The sequence below is a fragment of the Ursus americanus genome, chromosome 4 (genome assembly GCF_024610735.1).
Source record: "Ursus americanus isolate L20-20 chromosome 4, mUrsAme1.1.p, whole genome shotgun sequence".
In the NCBI taxonomy this organism is placed as follows: domain Eukaryota; kingdom Metazoa; phylum Chordata; class Mammalia; order Carnivora; family Ursidae; genus Ursus; species Ursus americanus.
The window spans coordinates 3,400,080-3,413,219 of NC_142130.1; positions in this window are offsets into that span (position 1 = coordinate 3,400,080).

Consider the following 13,140-nt stretch of genomic DNA (forward strand, 5'->3'; position numbering starts at 1 on the left):
CTCTTGATGTGTTCTCACTCACCTTCGGAGAAGTCTGAATTGGAGTGACAGGAACAGAAGATGAGGCTGTGTGTTGGGTGAGGCTGGTGGCCCAGAAGAAGGTTCTCTGCCAGCTTTCTGCCTGTGCCTCACTTGTCCTCAGCCAGGAACTTGCACTCAGCCCTCACCTGTCACAACTCTCACCCAGGAGACCCACAGCCACCCCTGCCCACACCCTGCTGCAGAGTGCATTCAGCTCTCCTCTGGGACCCCTGTCAGCTTTACCCAGACCTGGAACTCCCCTGTCTCCTGCAAAGCTCCCGGATTCCCCCTCTGCTTCCAAAATCGCAAGGCTTTCATGAGAAAGCTATAATGCTAACAAATGAAAGGTTCACACCTGCTTTCCCCTTCTGTTGCCTTTTTCTCCACCTTCTTTCCTACCTGTGCAAACTGTAACATATCAGTGGAACATGAACATGCTCTGAGACCTGAATCTTTCATTGCAGCTTTCTGAGGACTCCTTATGTGATAAGAAACTAGTGTATCCTACCACAGGGTGTTTTACAACTCTCATCTATAAAATAGTACAGCACAAATCACTACAATTTTACCTCACTCTTCATGAAGCAGAACACTTTTTCCTTTCTTCTTTTACTTAAATTCCAGTTAGTTCACATGCCATGGAATATTCGCTTCAGGGGTAGGATTTAGTGATTCCTCACCTGCATACAGTACCCGGTGCTCATCACAAGCGCCCTCCTTAAGACCCCTCACCCATTTAACTCTTCCCCCCACGCCCCTGTCCTGCAGCAACACTCAGTTTGTTCTCCAAGGTTGAGTCTATTTCCTTGTTTGCCTCTCTCATCACCCCTCCATTCTGTTCATCTGTTTTTTTTTTCTAAAATTCCACAAGCGTGAGAGCATAGGATATTTGTCTTTCCTCAATGATTTTGCTTAGCTTAATACACTCTAGGTCCATCCACATCCTTGCAAATGGTAAGATTTCATTCTTTTTGAAGCTGGGTCATATTCCATTATATATATGTATCCCACTTCTGCTTTATCCATTCATCAGTGCATGGACTTTGGGATTATCTCCATAGTTTGTCTACTGTGGACATTGCTGCTATAAACATCATGGTGCATGGACCCCCTTCGAATCCACATTTTTGTATCCTTTGGGTAATTACATAGGAAAGCAATTGCTGGATCACGTGGTTGTTCAATGTTTAACTTTTTGAGGAACCCCCACACTGTTTCCCAGACGGCTGCACCTCTTTGCATTGCCACCAACAGGATGGGAGGTTTCCCCTTTAAGCAGAACATTATCTGCCGGCAATTTCATAAGAGGAAACAAAACCTCTGGGAGATGCACCCAGGGTCAGGCAAGCAGTTGCAGACTTCACCCCAAGGCTCCTGATGCCAAGCCCCTTGAAGCCACCAGCATGCCACTATCCAAAAGAATTCCCAGACTCTCCTTCTGACTCCACCACCAAAGAAACTACAGAGAGAATAAGGCACCTCAAAATATCGAGATAATACATTTAGTAAAACTAGAAATTCAAGCTCAACTTTTAAACAGGAACAGGCCGCTTTGGATAATTTTCAATTTTCCCTCCACCCTAATTTTAACTCTTCTGATGAATAAACTAATCAATGATGAAACATCACCTTTGTCAAATGACATCATCCAAGTCTGTATCAGATGAAAAAAATCCACCTAACTCTAGATGCTGCCCACTCAACCATATCCTAGGCCCAACTGAATAAACACTGTTAGATGAAGGAACAAATTAGATGTTACAAACAGGCACAGAGTGAATCTCACCTTCCCTTTCTAATAAAAGAGGGTTCTTAGGAAACAGATGGTCAAAATACATTTGTAAGCAATAAATGGACAGAGAAATTGTGATCCCCTGCAAAGTTCTACCTGCAGGGAAACTAAGTAATTCTTGCACCTCCCAGAATGCTGACAGCTACTTCAATTTTACTTTGTGGCTCAACTAGAGAAAAGAGAAAAGCCCAGGAGGTTTTGGGATAATGAGAGGTTTTACCTCCAGCCCTGACATAGATAGGACATTTTGCCAAACATACCTGTGCTTTCTCTGAACACTGGCGTCCTGTGACAAGCTGCCTCACTGACTCCGATACTGACGTTCAAAACCTCAGGTGTCCTGGAGCCAGAGCAGAGGTGCTGTCAGCTGGGGAGAAGAGTGCAACTCTGACCTTAAGCCTGCACACCTGCTTTGGTTTCTGGGTGAAGGGGCAACACATACTTGTTGTTTAGCAGTAATTATCTTCATTCTCAATAGACCAATGACCTTGCCTTTTCTGGAAAGCAGACTTACTCTTCTAAAGAAACCCTCAATTCGTCTATTCCCAATGCAACTAGAGTGGAACATTTATTTCTCACTTAAATAGAAAACACTGTTATTGTCGACATTGCGTGAATGAACTTTTAAAAATATTTTAGAGAGAAAGGAAGAGACTTTTATTCAAACCCAAGTCAGGATAGCTGCCTGAGAGACACAATCTTCACCAAGAAGGGAGTGCTCCGGGGAAGGAACATTTGGGGCAGGCTTATATATTTTTTCTGTTTTGTTTTACGTACAGAGTTACACACCACAATGAGGGTCCTCTTAGATTCCAGAAAGTGACAGACTCTTTCTTATATTTTCAGTATGTACATGTCAGTATGACTTTGATCTTTTGGGAGCCAAAGAGGTTCTTTATGTTTTCTTATATTTATGTTGGCATTTTTTGGTTATTGTTTTCTCCTGGAACCAGATGTACAACATGTGCTTGGGGCAGAAATAGGGCCCATGCTTTGAGGTGTTGCCCAGTCATTTTGAGCTGGGTAAAATGTTAAAGGATAGCTTCCCTGGGAGCCCAGGATCAGGGCCCACAGATGATAAAAGATAAAAATTCCTTTCATCATTATAATTGCTCCTAAATGGAGGAATTTGAGACAAAAGCACCTTCCACAAGAGAACCAAGAAATCAAAATGATGCCCATGGAAGGCTGTATGCTCCATGGTCAGCACAGGTAACAGAAGTGCTCACAGTCTCTGGACTCCTGCCCTTCTCCTGCCCAAATCTATGAAGCCCACAGACCACTTAAAATCAGAATTGTGGAACTGCTAGACACCTTAGAGATGTCTGGCACCATTCCCTCGGACTGCAGAATAAAACACAGTAGCTCGTTGTCACAAACTAATTTCAACATGAAGTGCCCCCTGGATGCACTAAGTTCTTTCTCTGCAAATGTTGACTAATGTAAGTCACAGTCATACCATATAAACACTACGATGGCTGGGAAGTCATCGTAGGTAAGGCAATATTTTAGCCATGTTTATAAGCATTGGCTCACGTTGTAGAAGAGGCTGAGCTGAGTGTTTTTAAATACTATTTCAGACCTGTTTTACAGCACCCTCTGAACATACCCGAGCCTGAATCGACTAAAAAAGATAGTTGGTTTCAGTAACTTTAATACCAGGAAAATATTATACTGTCTGTATTCCTAAGGATCTTTGAATATCTTACCCAGAGGTCCTCCACTGAGATAATGATCTTAATGATCACCATGGGCAGATGTGAAAAGGCCCACTGAAATCGTTCCATTTGTCCACATGACAAGAAAATCCTGATACTTGATAGGTTTCCAGATCGAGAAGACCAGAGATAAGAGGGAAATAGTACCCTGTATGGAACAACAAGAGATTTGGAGTCAATTTGGGGATCCCACTTAGGTTTCTGACACTAAAATCCTCTGTGACTCATATCATCTGAGTCCCTGTCTAACCACCTGAAAATGTGCCTAAAAATATCTACACCCTAGTTGAGAAGTTTAAGAGGCAGAATGCTACAAAGAGCCAGTATGATGTCTCTCAGGAACAGGTTTTCAAAGCAATAATTGCTATTGGTCTATTTCTTTTCCAGAAGAACACATGTTGAATGCATACTTCTAATAGATGACTCACCAGATGATTTTCAAACCTGAAGGAAGGCCAAGAAGTTGCTCTTGTGTCATATTTCACTCAGAAATCACGTTGTTGGACTGGTGAGGATGATATGATAGCAACGTCATCACTAAGATTGGGGAGCTTCTAATTTCCATACGGCCATGTTGACCCCCTTAGCTCAGAGCCACCAGAAAGGGCAGCTGGGGAGGGGGCACCGCCATCACTATGAGTGGGGAGCTTCCCATTTCCATGTGGCCATGATGACCCCCTTAGCTCAGGGCCACCAGAAAGGACAGCTGAGGGGGACCACAGGCCAAGGCTGCCAGGTGTGGCTGGGGCAGGCAGAACTCTGACTTAAGGCTCAACTCCTGTCTAGGTTATTATAATGCTCTTCACAAATAAAGTGCCATTGTGTGTGAGCCCTCATGTAGAAAAGGTTCAGAATTTCCATGGAGATTCCCTCTCTGACCTTTAGGATATGCAGCAAAGTTCCATTTAATTTTTAAACATTGAAGGACTTCTTGGTTTTCTTTTCGGTATGACTGTGGCTCATTTCCCCTGTGGTCTAAGAATAGAATCTAGTTAATTTCAGGGTTTAACATTTGTAGACTTGATTCGTGACCCCACCTATCATCTATTTGGGTAAAGATTCTATGACCTCTTGAATATAATGTATTCTGCACTTATTATGTAATGTTCCCTATATGTCAATTAGGTCACATTTGTTACCAATGTTTTGTCTGCTTTTTCTGTCAGATATTGAGAAAGGTATATTAAAATCTTGAAACAATGCTGCTCTATTCAATGTTGCATCGGAGAATCTACCAGTGTTCGAAGGCAAGAGAAACAAAAAGTATAAGAATTGAGGGGATAATTGTGACTATTCACAGATAATGCGATTGTGTACATAGAAAATCCAAAACAGTCTATAAATACCCTATTAGAATTAAAAATGCAATTTATAAATTTGAGATGGATTGTAGCTTCCCATTGGACAGTTTCTGAAAGAAAACCTAGAACCTGTCAATCTTAGGGTAAGACATAGTGTGCACTAACCATTTAAAAGAATTCAGTGGTACTTCATAAAAATGTGACATTTCTCCTTATCTTATGACCATAAGAAAATGAAAAAGTGAACCGCAGGCTGGGAAGTAAAGATTTGCAATACACACACTGACAAAGACTTGTCAATAAAGAATTCCTGCTCATCAACCATAAAAAAGTCTATTTATAAACAAACACTTCAGAAAAGATTGACTGATGACCAATAAGAACAGGAAAGGGTGCTCTACAGTATTATTTTCAGGAACAGCAAGGTCTTTCCTAAAATGAAAACATACACCCAAACCAGTATTCCTGAGATGGATGACGTCCTTATTTCTGAGGACAGCTTGAAGAACAGACTAGCATCAAAGTAAAGTGATGGAATTCCTGACACTCAGAGGATGGACAATTGACCTCAAACTACAGTACAATTTCTAGGCATCATTTGGTCCTCTGAAGGCAGACAACTGCCACACCCCTTCCTACACCACACAGATTGCTTCCCAAGCGCTACCATAAAAGAAGAAGATGAGAAACAGTTAGGACTAGTAGGAAATAGCAAAAATCACATGTGGGGATTATCCTGAAACACACTGATCACATAAATAGTGTAAGGAAGTGTAGGGAACTGACAAGGACAGAGACTCAAGCGGTACTTCTTTGGGGAATGCTGTCTGAAATTGTCACACGTTGGTACCTGCTAATGAGGGCTCTGAGCATACCCTAGGGTTTGCTCACAAGGGTCTGCAACACCATCGCTGAGGACTGAAACTCTTCAAGACCTCAAAGCTTGCCTGATTGACTATTGGACTAAGACATTCCCATGTTCTGAAAACAGATACCAACTCATTGAAAGGTTCACCTGGGCTCTCTCGGAGGCCCTACAAGAAGCTGAACCATTCATTGAAAATCAATTACACACACACACACACACACACACACACACACACACACACCTGTCACTTTCACCAATTACTTAAACATTCAAGGTTCTTCCTACATTTTCTTTTTCACATTGATATTTTTTCTCACATGAAATGTCATCATTTCTAATGAACACTGATGTCAAAATAGAGATCCATTGACACGATATTCACAAAATGGAACTTCCCTTCTGTAATTTTCAATATAGCGTTTTTTAATGTTCATGCATATTTTAGGTGTTTGGTAACTTATACAGGAGAAGATCAGCATTGAAAAACTCTAAATACTGACAATGAGTTTTAAGTCTAGAGAACAAAAATTGTCCAATTTCATAGATAATAAAGAAACAAAAGGAAAGCATGGAAGCTGTAGTCGAATAATTTTATACATATGCATCCTCTATTATTCTACTACTGAGGGGCGTGTTTTATTACCACTCTGCATGCATCAATTGTCTTCCACGTGCACCTGCACAAGTATAATGAATTACTACAGTAGAATGAAATGTCTGGGAAGTACTTGGCGGCATCTATAATGAACAATGAAATTTCGATCTTATATTTGGTGAACTTCCACTGTCTGTCCCTTTAGACAATGGACCCTAAACAGAAGGGGGAATGAACCACGAGAGACTATGGACTCTGGGAAACAAACTGAGGGCTTCAGAGGGGAGAGGGGTGGGGGATTGGGATGGGCCAGTGATGGGTATTAAGGAAGGTACATATTGCATCGAGCACTGGGTGTTATATGCAAATAATGAATCATGGAACACTACATCTAAAACTAAGGAAATACTGTATAGTGACTAACATATCATAATAAAAAATTATTATTAGAAAAAAAATTAAAGGTAAAAAAAAACCCAATACAGCTTTTCTGTTTCAAGAACAATCACAATTGAGAAAAAACTAACTTCCAATCCCTAAAGCAAAACACAGACCAAGTTCCATTTCACTCCCTTTTATTCACATTCTCTGTGGGTTCTAAGCTATTTCTCTACCTCCTTTCCTGCTGAGCAGGGAGCCCGGGTTCGATCCCACAACCCTGCGATCATAACTTGAGCCAAAGGCACATGCTTAACTGGCTGAGACAGCCGGGAGCCCCAGCCATGTTTTTCTTAAGCAAAGGGACACTTTCTCACAATGCCTTCACGTGACATCACATGGTACCACACACCTGCATTTGCCTCTAGGAGGTTGCAGATGAAGGCAATTTCAAACTCTCACAGTGGTTTATCAAATACAATGACCTGCCTAGTGACAGTGAAACTCTTATGAGCCCATGAGAGGGTGCTGTGACACTCAGCTGTGGCTGGGCTGGCACAGAGAACCAAATCCATTTCCCTGCCTGATGTCTGTGAGGAACAGATGCCCCCACTGTGAATGAGACCCTTCCACTGAGCTGTCCAGGGATGGCCATCCTCACAGAGGATGAGGATAAAGGACAATGCCTGAGGAGACCTCATCTGTCTCTTTTATCTTCTCATATTTTTGACAGTGGACAAATCACTGCCTAGGAGTCCCCAACTACCTTAGTCTCATCTGTGAATGGCCAAGAGGTTTTACAAAACACTTCAGATTTTGACCTCACAAATGCCCACAACCACTTACCATAGGGATTCAACGTTAAGCAAAGATACTGTTCGTTGGAAGAGAGGTCCTGCCCACTGTTGTTTCTCACTTATATGCTCATCTTCCTTACCTCATGGTAACATAACTACCTTGATTCCTGCTTCCGTCTTCAGGAAGGCTGAGGTGACTTGAAGGGCATTACCCTGACATCGTTCTTTCTTAGCAATAAGATGTGGACATTTCCCTAGTCCTACACACCCAAAGTTGAATTGGAATCAGGATTGTGGAGGCTGATGAGAGTTGAAGGTGTTTTCCTGTACACGGTGGTTTATTACCAATAAGGATGGGTCAGAGTCCTCGAAATTCCAGAACCTTTTCATTAATGCTTCCTACTCGTGAAAGATGATGTACATTGGTTTTCCCCTGTATAGTGTGGTGACTCAGAGAAAAGTGTTTAACCCTTTCGTTAGACTTCCACGACCACTTTGGGGCTGGCTTCCATATTCACAAAGGATGGTGTTAGGGCTAAGAGGGTTCCTGTACACTGTTATTTCTTACAGATAAGTGTATGGCATTTTTGTTACATTGCCAGAGCCACTTAGCGCCGGGCTTGCCGGCCTCCTGGGGACGAACCCTAACCCTAGGTCGGCCCCCGAGGGGCCCCTCCCAAGTGCCCTGGCGCCACAATGCCGGGGATTGGGGACACCGGAGCCCCGCTCCAGAGTCACCCTGCCACCCCACAAAAACCCGGGCTGCTATGTGCGCCACCAGTCTTTCAGGGCGAGAGAATGGGCAGGGCCCTCCAAGCCCCTGGCGACCTTTGAAGGCCCCCCATGCCAAAACGCTTGGGCCCACACTCCCTCTCTCCAGCGCCTTCACCTCGGCCTGCCCCTCCGTCTGCCGCAGAGCTGGCGGAATGGGCCTGCTGGACTCCTGGGGGCTAACACTTACCCTAGGTCGGCCCCGAGGGGCCCCTCCCAAGGAGCCTGGCACCGCAATGCCGGGGATTTGGGACCCCCATGCCCCAGTGCTGGACTCACTCTGCCACCCCGCAAGCACCCAGGGCGATAGGGGCATTGCCAGTCATTCAGGAAGGGAGAATGGGCAGGGCCCTCCGATCCCCCTGTGACCTTCGAAAGCCCCCCACGCAAAAACTCTGGCTCCCACGCTCCTGCTCGCCAGCGCCCTAACCTCGGCCCACCCCTCCACTTGCTGCAGAGCTGGCGGATCAGGCCTGCTGGCTTCCTGGGGGCTAACCCTATCCCTAAGTTGCCCCGGAGGGGCCCCCCCAAGTGGCCTGGCATCGCATGCCATGGATTGGGGACCCTCAAGTCCCAGTGCCTGACGCACCCTGCCGCCCTGCCGCCACATGAGGCGCTAGGGGCATTGCCAGTCCTTCAGAGCGACAGAATGGGCAGGACCCTCCGAGCCACCTGCAACATTTGAAGGCACCCCAAGCCAAAGCCAAAATGCTCTGGCCCATGCTCCCGCTCGCCAGCTACCTCACCTCGACCCACACCTCCATTCACCGCACATGTGCGGAACTACCTGGGGGCTAACCTGGGGGCTAACCCTAACTCTAGGTCGGCCCCCAAGGGGCCCGTCCCAAGGGCCTGGCGCCACAACGCCAGGTATTAAGGACCCCCGAGCCCCAGCGCCGAAATCACCCTGCCGCCCCGCCGCCACCCGGGTCGCTAGGGGTGCCGCTGGTCATTCAGGGCGGGAGAACGGGCAGGGCCCTCCGAGCCCATGGCGACCTTCGAAGGCCCCCCCATCCAAAACGCTTGAGCCCACGCTCCCGCTCCTCAGCGCCCTGACCTCGACCCGCCCCTCCGCTCAATGCAGAGCCAGCGGATGAGGCCTGCCCTCCTCCTGGGGGCTACCCATAATCCTAGGTTGGCCCCTGAGGGGCCCCTCTGAAGGGGCCTGGCACCACAATGCCTGGGATTGGGGACCCCCGAGCCCCAGCGCCGGACTCACCATCTCGCCCCACCACCACCCGGGCCACTAGGAGCCCCGTCGTTCATTCAGGGAGGGAGAACAGGCAGATCACTCCCAGCCCCTGGTGACCTTCGAAGGCTCCCAGTACCAAAATGCTTGGTCCCATGCTCCCACTCGCCAGCACCCTCACCTCGCCCCACCCTCCACTCGCCGCACAGCTGGCGGATCGGGCCTGCCGGCCTCCTAGGGGCTAACCCTAACCCAAGGTCGGTCCTCGAGGGGCCCATCCCAAAGGGCTTGGCACCGCACTGCAGGGGATTGGGGACCCCCGAGCCCCAGCACCAGACTCACCCTGTCGCCCCGCTGCCACCCGGGCCGCTAGGGGCGCTGCCGGGTATTCAGGGCGGGAGAATGGGCAGGGCCCTCCTAGGCACCGGCTACCTACGAAAGCCTCCTGCACCAAAACGCTTGGGCCCATGCTCCCGCTCGCCATCGCCCTCACCTCGGCCTACCCCTTCGCTCACCGCACAGCTGGCGGATCGGGTCTGCCGGCCTACTGTGGGATAACCATAACCCTACGTCGCCCCAGAGGGGCTCCTCCCTAGGGGCCTGGCGCCGCAATGCCGGGGATTGGGGAACCCCGAGCCCCAGCCACGGACTCACCCAGTTGCCCTGCTGCCACCCGAGGCGCTAGTGGCGCCGCCGGTCATTCTTGGCGGGAGAACGGGCAGGGACCTCCGAGCCCCTGGGTCCTTCGACGGCCCACTGCGCCAAAACGCTTGGTCCCCGCTCCCGCTCGCCAGCAGCCTCACCTCGCACGCCCCTCAGCTCACCGCACAGTCAGCCAATCGGGCCTGACAGCCTCTTGGTTGGTAACAATAAAGCTAGTTCAGCACCCGAGGGTCCCCTCTCAAGGGGGCTGACGCCGCCACGCCGGGAATTGGGGACACCCGAGCCCCAGTGCTGGACTCACCCTGTCCCCCCGCTGCCACCGGGGCCGCTAGGGGCCCTGAGGATCATTCAGGGCGGGAGAACAGGCAGGGCCCTTCAAGCCCCAGGCAACATTCAACGGTCCCCTGCGCCATAACGCTTGGGACCACACCCCGCTCCAGTGCCCTCACCTCGGCCCGCCCCTCCTCTCGCTGCACATCAGGCGGATCAGGCCTGCTGCCCTCCTGGGGGATAATCCTAACCTTAGGTCAACCCCCGAGGGGCCCCGCCCAAGGGTCCTGGCACCGCAACGTGGGGATTGGGGACCCCCGAGCCCCAGCACCGGACTCACTGTGCAGCCCTGCCACCACCCGGGCCGCCTGGGGCGCCACTGGTCACTCAGGGCGGGAGAACCAGCAGGGCCCTCGGAGCCCCTGGCGACCTTCGAAGGCTTGGGCCCACGCTCCCGATCACCAGTGCCCTCGACTCGGCCCGCCCCTCAACTTGCCGCACAGCCAGCGCATCAGGCTTGCCGGCCTACTGGGGGATAACCCTAACCCAAGGTCGGTCCTGAGGGGCCCTTCCCAAGTGGCCTGTCACCACCACGCCGGGGATTGGGGACCCCTGAGCCCCTGTGACCTTTGAAGGCCCAACACCCCAAAACTCTTGGGCCCATGCTCCTTCTCGCCAGCGCCCTCACCTCCGCCCACGCCCCCACTCGCTTCACAGCCGGCGGATCGGGCCTGCCGGCCTCCTGGGGGCTAACCCTACCCTAGGTCACTCCACGAGGGGCCCTCCCAAGGGGCCTGGCAATGCAACGTGGGGATTGGGGACCCAGAGCCCCAGCCAGGACTCATCTTGTCGTCCCGCCGCCACCCGGGCTGCTAGGGGAGCCGCCGTTCATTCAGTGTGGGAGAACAGGCAGGGCGCTCCAAGCCCAAGGTGACATTAGAAAGTGCCCCGCCCCAAAATGCTCTCACGGTCCCCCTCGCCAGTGCCCTCACCTCATCACGCCGATCCGCTCGCCGCACAGCTGGCGTTTCAGGATTGTCAGCCTCCTGAGGTCTAACCCTAACCCTAGGACAACCCCCGAGGTGTACATCCCAAGGGGCCTGGTGCCGCATGCCGGAGATTGGTGACCCCCGATCCCCAGCGTCGGACTCACCCTGCTGCCCCCCCGCCCCCCGGGCCTCTAGGGACACCGCCGGTCATTCAGGGCGGGAGAACGGGTAGGGCCCTCCGAACCCCCAAAGACCTTTGAAGGCCCCCCGCGTCAAAATGCTTGGGCCCACGCTCTCGCTCTCAAGCACTCTCACCTGGGCCCACCCCTCTGCTTGCCGCACAACTGGGTGATCGGGGCTGCCGCCCTCCTGGGGGCTAACCCTAACCCTAGGTCGGCCTCCGAGGTGCCCCGCCCAAGGGAACTGGAGCCGCAACACCTGTGATTGGGGAACCCTGAGCCCCAGTGCTGGACTCACCCAGGCGCCCCGCCACCACACGGGTCGCTGGGGCGCCGCAAGACATTCAGTGCGGGAGAACGGGCAGGGCCCTCCGAGTCCCCTTGTTATTCGAAGGCCCACCACGCCAAAAGGCTTGGGCCCACGCTCCCGCTCGCCAGTGCCCTCACCTCGGCCCGCCCCTCCGCTCACTGCACAACCGGCGGATCGGGCCTGCTGGCCTCCTGGGAGCTAATCGTAACCCTAGGCCGGCTCCCAAGAGGCCTGGCACTGCAACGCCAGGGATTGGGTTCCCCCGAGCCCCAGCGCCGGACTCAACTTGCCGCCCCCAGGCCACCCTGGCCGCTAGGGGCGACGCGCGAAATTCAGGGCAGGAGAATGGGCAGGGCCCTCTGAGCCTCCGGCGACTTTCGAAGGCCCCCCGCGCCAAAACGCTTGAGCCCACACTCCCACTCGAAAGCGCCCTCACCTCGGCCCGCCCCTCCGCTCGCCGCACAGCCGGCGGATGGGGCCTGCCGGCCTCCTGGGGGCTAACACTACCCCTAGGGCGGCCACCGAGGGGCCCTTCCCAAGGGACCTGGCACCGCAGCGCCAGGGATTGGCGACACCCGAGCCCCAGCCAGGACTCAATTTGCTGTCCCGCCGCCACCCAGGCCGCTAGGGGCGCCGCTGGTCATTCAGGGCTGGAGAAAGGGCAGGGCTCTCTGAGCCCCTGGCGACTTTTGAAGGCCCCCCGCTCCAATATGCTTGGGCCCATGCTCCCGCTCGCCAGGACCCTCACCTCGGCCCTTCCATCCTCTCACCGCAAAGCTGGCAGATCGGGCCTGCCGGCCTCCTGGGCACTAACCCTAACTCTAGGACAGCCCCTGAGGTTCACTTCTTAAGAGGCCTCGTGCCGCAAAGCCGGGGATTGGGGACCCCCGAGACCCAGCTCCGGATGCACCCTGCCACCCCGCAACACACGTGCCTCTAGGGGCGCCACCATTCATTCAGTGTTGGAGAACTGACAGGGCCCTCCGAACTCCCTCCAACCTTCGAAGGCACCCCAAACCAAAACGCTTCGGGCCAGGCTCATGTTCACCAGCACCCTCACCTTGGCCCACCCCTCCGCTCGCCGCACATGTGGTGTATAGGGCCTGCCGGCCTCCTGGGGACTAACCCTAACTGTAGGTTGGCCCCCGAAAGGCCCTTCCCGAGTGGCCTGGCGCCGCAACGTCGGGGATGGGAACCCCGAGCCCATGTGCTGGACTCACTCTGCTACCCTTCAGCCACCCGAGCCTCTAGGGGCCCCGCTGGTCATTCAGAGCGGGAGAATGGGCAAGGCACTCCGAG